The 12,834-nt window shown below is 44.1% G+C and overlaps 1 long non-coding RNA gene across 1 annotated transcript; it reads right to left on the bottom strand.

Annotated features, from left to right (window-relative positions):
• Positions 1 to 1,198: 1,198 nt before the first annotated feature.
• On the bottom strand, positions 1,199 to 12,486 carry LOC144313510 (uncharacterized). Its single transcript, XR_013379154.1, has 3 exons — positions 12,210 to 12,486; positions 2,507 to 2,658; positions 1,199 to 1,370 (listed from the first exon to the last, which is right to left on the bottom strand). It is a non-coding gene; the product is annotated as an uncharacterized LOC144313510 (long non-coding RNA).
• Positions 12,487 to 12,834: the final 348 nt, after the last annotated feature.

Here is a 12,834-nt window from a genome sequence, read left to right as displayed (position 1 = left end):
TAAGTCAGGAGCACACCAGCCACTTGAAACCTGTCTCAACCTCGGACCAGGCTGCGCTCCCGAAACCCGTGCCAGCCAGGCTCAGCCCTGCCAAGCCCCACCATCCACAGCGGCTGCAGGTGCTGGGCTGTGCAAGGGCCCTCCAGAGACGCTGCTGGGGGCTTCGCTGCCTGCCGAGATCTCCCATGGGGTGGCCTGAGTCAATGGGAGCCCCGGAGCCCAGAAGCCCAGAAGCCCTGGGAAAAGGAAGCACATCTAAGCACTAAGCTCACCTCCTCCCCTTTCTCTGGAGTGGGAAGGGGGAGTCTGCCCAGGAATGCCATTTCCTGCTCAACTCAAAGTGAACACTACACCTTTGTGGGCCGTGCTTATTCTCTGAATGCCTTGGGTTTGAAGAGAGCTGGAGGTTGAGTCCCACCCTGAGACCCCATCTCTGGTCTAGACCTGCCTCCCTCACCTCTGCTCCCCCACCCACCCCCTTGCTCCAATCTCCACTCCACCCTGTCAGTTGCCAGTCCCTCCAATGCTCCCTCCCACTGCTGTCCCCCCCCCACCCCCCCACCCCGGCCCTGCAGCTACCTCTGGCTTCTCGAATCTTCTCTCCCCTTGCCTCCTCCTCCTTCAGATCTGTCTTGAGAACCAGGTGGCTGCTGTGCAAAGATAAAGGCTTTTCTGAGCACTTGCCAGGAAAAAGGCACTGGAGAACCCCTGCCTTTGATTCAACAAACTCCTCCCAGGGTGATTGGCAAACTGGTGGTTGGAAGGAGCCTAGGCTTGTCTGGGTTCTGGGCTCCCCTCACTTTACAGATGGAGAAACTGAGGAGGGGAAATCATGATAAATAACCACTAGCCTTCGAGCCTCTCTAATCAGCTTGCAAAGATTCTCACAACCGATAATTTCTCCCACTCCCAGGAACCCTGTGGGAACCCTGTGAAGCTGGCTGGACAGATCTTATTATCTTTCCAATTAATGGAGGCCCAGAGAGGGCAGCTGACCACACCAGGGTTGAAGTTAAAGCAAGAACAGAGTTCTGACAAGAATGGATCCCCTTGTTATCTTCCCTTGCCCCCCACTTCCACTGGCCTAAGGGATGGAGAGGAGATAGGAAATCAGAGCAGTCTGCCTCCAGTGAGTAGGCATCCCCTTTGTGACATCCTTCCCCATCAGCCCCCCAGGGTCACTGTGGTCACTTGTTTTCTTCATCCCTCCATCTTCACCTCCAGTCACATGTTGTGGAGGGTGGGCCAGGTCAGGGCAGCCCCAGGCACACAGGAGGGTGCGCAGAGCATGGCTGGATGGACTGGTGTCTGAGAAATGTGCACATGGTGGGCATGACCAGAGCTGGTGGGAGCCCAGGGGCTGAGAAAGTCTGTTCATGAGAAATAAAATGCATCTAACCCTTCCTCCTACCTGTGCCCTCTCTCCGGAGTGGGAAGCCTGCTGGGGAACGTGTGATTTTCTGTTCATTTGTAAGCTGGGCGGCCTCTGCTGACGCCAGCCTCACCCCTCCCTCTGGAGTCCCTCCTGCTCTGCTCCCCCTTCTTTCACCCTCACAAGCCATCCCAGACCTCTGCCTTCCAGAGCTTCAACCTTCTGGGTCCTCGGTTCCTGCTGGTCGTCTGGAATCCTCCAACACTGGGAAAATGGGGGCCAGGAGGAACACTCCCAGGCTCTTTACTTACTGATTTGCAGCTGTCTCCAGCAGAGGGGCCTGGCCTTCATGAAAGGCTGTCCCTCTGGTGGTCTCTGGACTCCCTCTGGCAGGGGTGCCTGCAAGGGCCCAGCTAGCTCAGGCATCCCATCCCTCCGTTTCTCTCCCTTTCTTCAGATCATCCCTCCAGTGGCACAAGGCTTCTCCATGTATATACAAACTGCTCAAACCTTTCCCATCCTTGGCCTAGAAACAGGTCTCTGAACCCTCCTGGCCCTCAAGCTATTTCTCTCTTCCCATCAGCAACAAGTGTCTGAAAACAACGTCCTGCCTCTCATTCCAACCCACGCTGTCCAGCTGCCTGGAAAAGCCATTCTGCACACCTGCTTCAGCTGAAAACTCCTACTTGATCTTCAAGGTCTGCTTGGTCATCTCCTCTTCTAAAATGCTGGGGTAGATGCTATCCTTAAATGGCTACTCCCCTTTTCTTTGCCTGTGGGCTTTCTCTGGCATCACAGCATCCAAGTGGAGAGGACTTACATCCCACTGGGACTGGTTGGGGTTGATGGTGAGGGTCAGTGGTAACAGCTCTAGCCTCCCAGCCACCAGGAAGATGTTACCGAGGTGTCTCCATGCAGCTCCTCATAGGTCCCCAGTGGGGCTAAGTCTGCAGCCCACAGAGGCAACCACTCAGCAACACTCCCTCTGTGGCTTTTCTGCCCTCCCTGTGTCATTCTTTGCACTTCCTCACTGGGCTTCCTGAATTGGACCCTAAATGAGCTACTAGAACTCAGACCCTTATGTTGGGTCTGTTTTGGGGCCCCCACTTTAAGATAGACATCTTCATCACTTACCCCTTCCCAAGGGAGTTAAGTGCTCTGATGTCCTTTCAGACACTTCTCATGTCAGAGTCTTCCTCTGGGACAAGACTGGGCTCCCTGAGGCTAAGGTGGTGTCCTTGTCATCCAGTGCATCAGTCCAGTGAAGAGATGCTTAATAAATGTTTCTTAAGAGAATGAGAAAGTGAATGAACGCATGAGTGAATGAACAAAAATAGTTGTTTCTCTAGGGTATCTAAGCTGGGTGTCTGCTGGAAGAGGTTCATGCCCATGTGTCTGGCCCTACCAGAGTCAGCCTCCGACCACATCAAAAGGTCTATAAACTGCACCTCCAGCACCCTCAAAGCCTTCACTCTGTTACCCCAGTCCACTGTTCACAACAACCATCTCTGTATAATCAGGACATCCTCCTGCTAGGAAAAGTCTCCAGACTCAGCAGGAGGTTCCAACTCCAGTTAAATAAAGGTTAAATAACCAAGTAAAATGCTATTATAATGTGATATAATTCAATGTCGCCTCCCAGAAAATGTCACTTGGGAGAGATAGATTTATCCCAGCTGGACTCCAGGGCTCATTCAGAAGCCCTCGGACAACCACCTATTCACAGCTGATGAGAGCAAGCCCTGGAAAATGGTAATTTCTACACATCAATTTATTGAGCCCACACGCATGGGTTGGGGCTTCCGGCAGGAGGGATTAAGTCATTGCAGGGGAACTGAAGTCCCTGCTGCCAACTGAGATCAACGGAGTTGCACAGACCACATTTAGTTTTGATGTCCCTGGGGGGTGAGATATTTGAAGCACATCCAGAATACCCAGGTCTCAAAACCCTGGGCCAGTGAAAGAACATTCTCCAGGGGAGGTAACTGAGGCCATGTATGTGGAGTCATTGGCAGACCTGCGACTCTGAGCCTGAATCCATATAGCTCCTGCCTTACCCACGGCTTTTCTGAAGAGGAGGCTAAGTAAGAATCACACTGAAAAGACAAACAAACAAACAAAACCCTGAATCTCTTCATAGCCTGTGTGATAGATGGGGGAGAGATCTGGTGTTGGCCTCCCCACCAAATCTCTTCCCTTCCCTTGGTCTGTTTGTTCATCTATACCAGGAGAAGGTTGATGATGTCTAATGTTTTTCTACTTCCAAAAATATGTTACTCTGGGCTTCAATTTCTTGTCTTTCAAGTGGGCATAATGTTCTACTTCCCCAAATGTTGTGAGGGTCAGATGAGAATCAGAAGCTTGTTGGTATAGCTGTTTGAAACAAACTCTGGCGCAGTATGTCGTGCCTCACATATCAACAGCAAAGTGATGCTTGGAGGAGAATCAGGGCCACATTTGAGCTGCTGCAAAGGGAAACTAATTTATTAGGTCCCAGATAAGAAGGTCTAGACACAGGGGAGGGGTCTCAGGCTGAACTATAGTGCTTGGACTCCTTGAGATGTTCCCTTTAAAATGAGAGAGATGTTTAAGGCAAAATCCTCTTTGCTGCCAGAGCAAGTTGGATGGAATCACAGATCAGAGGCTCTCTGTCCAAGGATACTTGGAAGTTCTGGGCTATGGGCAAAGATCTGGGGTGGAGGAAGGGAAAAAGGAACACAGAGGAGGAGGTCAGGGCAAGGACAATCTCCTTTTGTGGTGCAAAAACTGACAAAAGTGTGACCTCTTGGGTCAGAAATGCCTGAAACCAAATGCTGGATCCATCACTCATTAGTTAAATGACTGAGAGAAACTCACTTTTCTAAACCTCAGTTTTCCATGACTGTGAAATGGAGGATGAGAATGACACCCGTGTGGCAAAGTTCTCAGCACCACACCCAGCCCAGGTCATTTTTAGCAGTGGTTGCAATAGCAGCAGGAGTAGTTACTATAAATCGATGAAGTGATGTGTTCCCTAAAGAGGGGACGCAGAAGTTATCCTACCAACTGTGGGGATAGAAGGAGAAAAGGCCATGGTTTTGGAGAAGAGCAAAAGGGTTGGCCCAAGCAGAGCGAAATCTGGAGCGGCACAGAGATCCAGACTATGCAAGTGAAGGAGTGCAGTTAACAGCTTTTGATTATGTTAATGATAGTAGGAATTATTCATATCAGTCCAGCAGCAATTATATTAGTGGCAAGAACAGTTATGAATCCGTGTTCTAATGGTGGCTATAATGAGTATAGTAATAAGAAGCTGAAGGCTAATTCCATCTAGTAGATGAATCAAGAAGAAATTTAAATGGAGAATTACGAGTGAATCATTGTTCTGTGTACAATTGCAAAAAGAAAAGAAAAGAAAAAAAAAGGTGACAGTGTTAGAGCAATGGGAGAGAGGAATTCAAATGGCTCAGGCTGACAGTGAATGACTACCCATGAAGCTCTGAAAGTAAAATTATGTTCCCAAAATTCCACAGAGAGGGATAGTGGATCCCAGACCCAAATTCAGTTCAATCTGATACCAAAACTTCATCCATTTGTCAAAGTTGATCAATTTTGAGTCTTTGTCAATGACTGACCTCCCTTGCCCAGCAAGAAAGGACCCAGAACGGCTCAGGACAGAGGGGTGTGGACATCCAGGGTGAGATTCTTTTCAATGTTGATTGGACTATATATAGGATATACAACCAGGAACTATGGTTTTCAAAACTAGAATGCAGAATTACTTCTAAAATGGGGGCAAAACCCACATACATTGCCATACGGAAGTTATAAAGTCCTCTTATTATGGGGGTCGTTATAGAAGTGCCCTTAGAGATCATAAGGTGCACCCCTTCATTTTAAAAACAAAGAAGTGGAGATCCAGGTGGTGAAGATAACTTGCCCAAGGTCATGGCGTGAGCAAATGGTAGGAGTCAGGGACTAGATTCATATTTTTTTGAACTTCCTCCAGTGTTTTCCCCATCGTGGCTTGACAACATTCTCTACGCATTTGTAAACGTGCAGTGGTCTAGATAACATACTGAGTAGATGCAATGAGCTGTGTTTCCCACGTGTCTTGACACCATTAGCCAGAAGATACCTGGTTATCTTCCTGGGCCTAACAAAGAAGCTACCCCCCAGCCCCGCCTCAATGGAGGGGGGGGGTGACTCTGTCCGTGGTGCTGAAAGAATGTTTCAGAAGCTGTATTCCCATCATAATTTCCCTATTCTGTCCCTACGCTGTGAAAGATGAATGGAGAGTAGAGGGGCTAAGTACTACTGAGGATGATGGAGTGAAATTTTTTTAGTCAATTTTATTGCATTATAATTTACAGGCAATAAAGATTGACACATTTTAAATGTACAGCTCAATAACTTTTGACAAATCTATACACATGTGGATTACACTATTCTAATTAAGATATAGAAAGCTGCCCCATGTCCTTTGTCTGCCAATCTCTTCCCACCTCTCCCCATTCAGTATGGTGAGGTATAATGGGGCAGAACAGGTATAGTGGGTGGTAGGACCATGGGAGAGGAACATGCCAGTCAGATAAGTCTTCCTGGGGAGAATGAACTTGAATCTAATACGAGTAGGTGTTAGCCAGGCAAAGAGGTGATGGGAGAGAGAACTCCAGGTCTGTATACTGGGTTGGTGTTACTCTTGTATCTAACTCTTTTAAGCTTTATAGTTTTGAATGAGAAGAACATTTCTTTAACTCTCTGCAATCGCATCTCACTTATACGCTATTATCTTGAAGCCATCCAAGCTCACAGCTTTGTTTATGAAAATAACAGCCAAAAAAAAAAAAAAAAGAAAATAACAGCCAACCTTTCTTCCCAAGGGCCAACTTTTATTCTTCAGTGGCTATACCAGTGAGGAAAGGAGGAAAAACAACCCCAATCTACCTTCCACCTAGGGAGAGGGGGATTGAGCTGGGCTGCTGAAGAGTAGAGTAAGTCACATCTGCCACTACAGACCCTAAAAGGCTTTTGGAAAAACAGACCCAAAATGGTTCCTGAGAAATTTGAAAAGGTTTTAGATACATATGTACACATACACAGACATCAAACTATACACATAGAAGCATGTTGACATGGTTACCTATAAGCAGATGTACATTCCCACATTCATACCCTGCCGTACACACACAGATGCACATATGTATGTGCACCTTTTAAGTAACACCAAGTGACTAAACAAATGGGGGCATTTCATGATGTGACCCTGCTTCATGATGTGATCCTGCTTCCATAAACTGTTAGCTCCAAGTAGCAGTGAACCATGGGAATTCGATGAAGTCATTAATTGTGAGTTTGGGCAGTCACTTCTACTTTGGGTCCTTTAGGTTCCTCATCTATAAATAGAGGTAGGAGTGGGAGTGGGTGAGGGTAGATATTGGGTTGACTGATTCCTTAAGACCTTTCCAGCTCTAAAAAAAAAAAAAAAAAAAAAAAAAAAAAAAAGAACTTTCCAGCTCTCACATTGCAGGACTGTACCTGTAAAAAGAAGATAACAGTAGAATTTTCCTTGGAGAGTTGCAGGAAGATTACATGTAAAGTGCTAGATATAGGGCAAGGTATGGTCAGTCTTTTTAATCTTAGCCATTCTGCTAGGTGAATTTCATATCTCACTGTGGTTCTAATATTCATTTTCCTAATGAATACGACTGTGGAGTATATTTTCATGTGCTTGTTTGCATCAACTTTGCTATATCTGCTTGGATGAGGTATTTGTTTAAATTTTTTGACCTTTTTAAAAATGCGTTGTTTGTTTTCTTATATGGAGTTTTGAGAGGTCTTTATATATTATGGATACATGTCTTTCAGCAGACCTGACTTGCAAATATTTTCTTTTTCAGTCTGTGGCTTATCTTTTCATTCTCTTTAAAGGTGTCTTTCAAAGAGCAGCATTTTTTTTATCTTGATGAAGTCCGATTTATCAGTTTTTTTTTCCTTTTTGAATTGTGCTTTTGAAGTTATATCTAAGAAATCTTTGCCTAAGCCAACATCATAACATTTTTTCTATACTTTCTTCTGAAGCTTTATAGTTTTATGTTTTACATTAACTATGGATCAAAGTTCTCTCTCTCTCTCTCTGGATATCTGATTGTCCCAGAATTATTTGTTGGGAAAATCTACTGCTTTTCAGCTGAATTGTTTTACACTATTGTAAAAAAAAAAAAACCAGGTGTTGGTATATGTGTGGGTCTATTTCTGGCCCCTATTCTATTCCATTGATCTCTCTGTCATTCCTGATGCCAATATTACACTGTCTTAATTACTGCAGATTTGTAATTGGTCTTGAAACCAAATACTGTTAGTCCTCTAACTTTAAAGTTTTTTGAATATTATAGGTTTTTTTGCATTTATCTATAGATATTAGAATAAGTTTGTTAGTATCTGAAACAAAAGAGACTATTGGGTTTCTGATTGGGATTGATTGCATCTATTTAACAATTAGGACAAAACTGATGGTGTTTTATAGTTTTCAGTACACAAGACTTGTACATATTTCATAAGATCTGTCCTTAAAATTTTCATTTTTTATGCTATTGTGATGGTATTGTTTTTATAATCTTTATTTCTTTTTTAAAAGATTTTATTTATTTGAGAGAGAGAAAGAGAGAGTGTGTGAGCAGGGGGAAGGGCAGAGGGAGAGGAAGAGGCAGAGAATCCCAAGCAGACTCCACATTCAGTGCCCAGTCCAATGCAGGGCTTAATCTCAGGACCCTGACATCATAACCTGAGCTGAAACCAAGAGTCGGATGCTTAACCAACTGAGCCACCCAGATGTGTTATAATCTTTATTTTTGATTATTTGCTGCTAGCATATGGAAATACACCTGATATTTGCATATTGATCTTGTATCCTGCAGTCACTTACCTATTAGTTCTACTTTTTTGTATTATAAATTCCATCAGGTTTTCTACATAAATGATCAAGTTGTATGTGAATAAAGGCAGTTTGGTTTTTTCCTTTTCTTGCTGAGTGATTTTAACTTTTTCCTTGTTTTATTGCACTGACCAAAGCTTTAGTATAATATTGAATAGCAGTGGTAAGAGCAGAAATTTTCCCTCTTCCTGATTTTAAGGGTAAAGCATTATGTCTTTCACCATGAGTATGATGTGAGCTATAAGGTTTTTGTAGATGTCCTTTATAGGCTGAGGAAGTTCACTTCCATTTCTTGCTTACCAAGTTTTTATTAAGAATGAATGTTGGATTTTGTCAAATGCTTTCTCTGGGTCTTTTAAGATAATCATACAGTTTTTTTTTTTGCTTGTTTGTTTTTAGTTTGTTAATATGATGAATTACATTGATTGACTTTCAAATGTTAAACCAATTCTTCATTCCAGGCATAAGTCTCAATTAGTTATGATATATTATCCTCTACATGTATTCCTGGATGTGAGTTATTATAATTTTGTTTAGATATTTTACATTTACCTCCATGATAAATATTGTCGTAGTTTTCTTTTTGGTTTCAGGTTTTGGTATAAGGGAAATGATGGCCACAAAGAATGAATTGGAAAGTATTCACTCATCTTCATTTTGGAGAAAAACCTCGTGTAGACTTGGTATTATTTCTTCCTTAAATGCTTAGTAACATTCACTGGTGAAGCCCTCTGAAGTTGGATTTTTCTTTAGGAAAAGATTTCTAATTTCAAAATATATTTAATAGGTTCACAACTATTCACATTACATATTTCTTCCTGAGTGAACTTTGTTAGGTTATCCTTTTAAGGAATTATAATCTATTTCTTCTAAGTTGTCAAATTTATTGGTTTATATGAACTTATTGTTTATAATATTCTGTTAATTTTTTAATATCTGGGAAATCTATACCAATGTCACTTCTCTCATTTCTGATATTTGTAGTTTGTGTCTTTTCTCTTTTCTCCTTATCAGTTTGGCTAGAGGCTTGCCAGTTTTTTTGATCTCTTCAAAGAACTAGCTTTTGCTTTATTGGTTTTCCCTGTTGTTTTTCTGTTATTTATTTAATTGATTTCTACTCGGATCTTAATTAATTCCTTTATTCTCTTTACTTTGGGTTTTGTTTGCTCCTCCTTTTTCTAATTCATAAGATTGAATCTGACATCATTGAGTTGAGACCTTTTTTCTTTTCTAGCATATGCCATTTGTGATACAGTAAAGGCCCTAAGTACTGATTTAGTGGCATCTCACAAATTTTGATACATTGTTTCTAATTTCCCTTTTGATTTCTTTTCTTTGACCTATGGGCTATCTAGAAATGTGTTTAATTTCCAAATAGTTGGTGGCTTTCCAGGGGGTCTTTCAGTTATTAATTTCTACTTCAATTCTATTGTAGTTAATATATTTGTATTGTTTGAATCCCTTTAAATTCATTGACACCTTTTTATGGCCTAGATTATGATTTATCTCAGTAAATGATCTATGTGCATTGGTAAAAAAAAAATGTGTATTCTGCTATTATTTGGAATTTTCTATAGCTGGTGATTAGGTCCAGTTGATTATGTTGTTTAAATCTTTAAAATCTTTTGCTATAACTTTGAATTTCTCTATTTCTCTTTGCCATTCTATCAGTTTTTGTTTCATGTATTTTGGTTGTTATCGGTTGCATAAACATTGAAGATTGTATATTCTCCTAGTGAAGTGACTTCTTTATCGTTATTAAATTATCTTCTTTGCTTCTGGTAATAATATTTTTCTTATATATACTTTGATACTCATATACAATTCTAGCTTTCTTTCAATTAATGCTTGCAATTAATTTTCAAACATTTTACTTTTAGTCAATATATGTTTTTATATTTAAAGTGTTTTCTTTTGTAGATGATATCTAGTTGGGTCTTTCCTTTTTACCCAATCTGATAACCTCTGTCTTTTTTTTTTAATTTTTATTTATTTATGATAGTCACACAGAGAGAGAGAGAGAGGCAGAGACATAGGCAGAGGGAGAAGCAGGCTCCATGTACCGGGAGCCTGATGTGGGATTCGATCCCAGGTCTCCAGGATCGCGCCCTGGGCCAAAGGCAGGCGCTAAACCGCTGTGCCACCCAGGGATCCCCATAACCTCTGTCTTTTAAATGACATGTTTGGAGTATGCTGGGTTATTGTGAGCATCAGCATATTCAAAAATAAATAAAATTTAACTCCCCCTCCACACTTCTTCAGCGATGTCTATTGCACAGCTTTTAATCATTTATACTTGGCTCTCCATCATGTCCCTCTTCATGGCCTTTATTACAATACATCATATAATATATACTTTCATATGGTTCCTGTTTGTTACTTTTCCAACTAGCAACAAGTACCAGGATGGAAGACACTAACAAATAAATTAATGAATTAGTGTTGAGTGAGTGATATCATGTTCCATGATGACTCTTCATAACCTTATAATCCTGTACACCCCCTCCCCCAGGCTATCTCCCTTTGCCTGACCCCTGGTGCCCTCAAGAGAGGAACCTGAATCTTAGGCTGGCAGTGGACCTGAAATGGACAGCCCACACCTCAACCTAGACCTACCTCCTGAGGTCTCCCCACCTCTGCCTTCTCTGCTCTGGTCTATGAATACACACACACAGGTCCTTTCCCTCCCAACACCCTGAGAAGCAGTCCATACCACCAAGCGGAGCAAAGCAGTGGGCTTCAAGTTGGCCCCCACCAATTGGCTTCACAATTTGAGTCTGTTCTCTGGTGGAGAACACATGATCATTGCCCTCTCCCTTGTCTCCAACACACACCAATGAGCAGAACAAGGAGAGAGTCCCAGAGCTGGGCTGCCAAGATTAGCTGCAGCTGAAAAGTAAAGACTTGAGCTTTTGGTGGATTTTTTCTCCCCAGCAGTATAATTATGGCTCAAAATCACTACAGATTCTGTGTGATCTGAGGCCTTTGTCATATACCCTATGTATTATAGCTCCTCCAAAATCTCTTCCTGTTGCTCTAACTTGGGGCTGGAGTCTTCAGGAGGCTCTTGGGGAGGACAGAGGCACAGCAACTAGTCCCTGTTAACGTCACACATGGTCCTTACTGTGGGAGGTTAGTGCAGGGAGGCACAGTTCCCACATTGACTGGTCAACAGGCCCATTGACACCTGCTCTGTGCCAGGCCTGTCCTGGGTTCTGGGGCTGCAGGGCTGGCTTGGTCATCACCCCTCCCCTTGGGGAGCTCAGCGGGGGGCTGGTGGATGAATCACCAGTAGAGGCCCAGAAAGGGTGTGCGGGCCTTACAGTCAGACAGGTGGCTCGGTTAGGCTAGAACCCAGGACCCCTAATGCCGGGCTACCCGACCAAGACTTGTATCCAGGTGCCATGCCAGTGTTAGGGGTCAGGAGATGTTTCCTGGGGAAAGATCTTCCCTCATGATAGGAACTGTACATGGAGGTGGAATCCAAAGGAAAGAGGTTTGGCCAACCCCACCCCACCCAGGTCCAGGCACCTGCTGGCCACTCCTTTCCCGGCTCCACCCAGTGCTCTCCCCCAGGAATGCCCTGCACCAGTGAGGAACTTTCCACTTGAAGATAACAACAAATGGGCTGAGCAAAAGGGAATCTGCTGGCTCAGCTGAGAACAGAGGGGTAGGTCTACCCAGAGCCTATTTCTCTGACGTTGTCTCCTCCCTGCCTTCTTCCCCAGGTAGCCTTCACCCCTGGCCTCCAACACCCACCCTCCACGGAGCCAGGAGAAACGTGTAGGCGATCTCTGTTGGAGGAAAGGGAAGGATCCCCTTCCCAGAAACCCTGGCAAACAGCTGGCCTTTCACTGGCCTGAGCTGGGTCACCCAGCTGAACCAGTCAGGTGCCAGAAGGATGGGCATAGGCTGACTACTTACAGCAATCGGGTCCCACCCCTGGAGCTGGGGGTGGGTCGCTCAGACCCATGTGGCTGAGAAGGGCACAGGGCAGATCCCCGAAGGCGAGTCTGGTGGGCTTGGTGGGAGGAGATGAGGGGAAACTGGGGAAGCAGCAGAGCGCTGTGACACAGGCCACCTCCTGAGCTGAAGAGTAGCATCCAATCAATGAGAAGCCCTCCCTGCCACTCCGGTCCCACCTGCCCTGTCCTGCCTTGTGTCCCAGCCTGAATGGCTTATAGTCCCCACAGCCCACCATGCTGGCTCATGATGCCATTCCTGGGTCCTGACTGTGCCCTCTCCTGGGATTCTCTTCTTTCATGACACGTCAGATCCCTACTATGACCCTGAGAACCACATAACTGGGATCATCCCTGTTAGGGGTTCCCATGACCTTTTATACCCACTGCCATAACATCACTTGCAACCCTGTCATGTTAGGTTTCCGTGTCTGCCCTCCCCAAATAGGTGTGCCCTCTCCTGCTCCCCACACACAGCTTGTGAGTTCCTGGAAAGTACAAGCTGAGTCTTAATTAATCACTCTATTCCCAGCCTCTAGCCACTACCTAGTTTAAAGAAGAAACTCAGAAAAGATTTGTTGAATGAA

This window comes from Canis aureus, chromosome 5, assembly GCF_053574225.1.
Source record: "Canis aureus isolate CA01 chromosome 5, VMU_Caureus_v.1.0, whole genome shotgun sequence".
NCBI lineage: Eukaryota > Metazoa > Chordata > Mammalia > Carnivora > Canidae > Canis > Canis aureus.
Note: the sequence above shows the minus strand (reverse complement) of the source record. Positions and strands in the feature narration are given on the sequence as shown.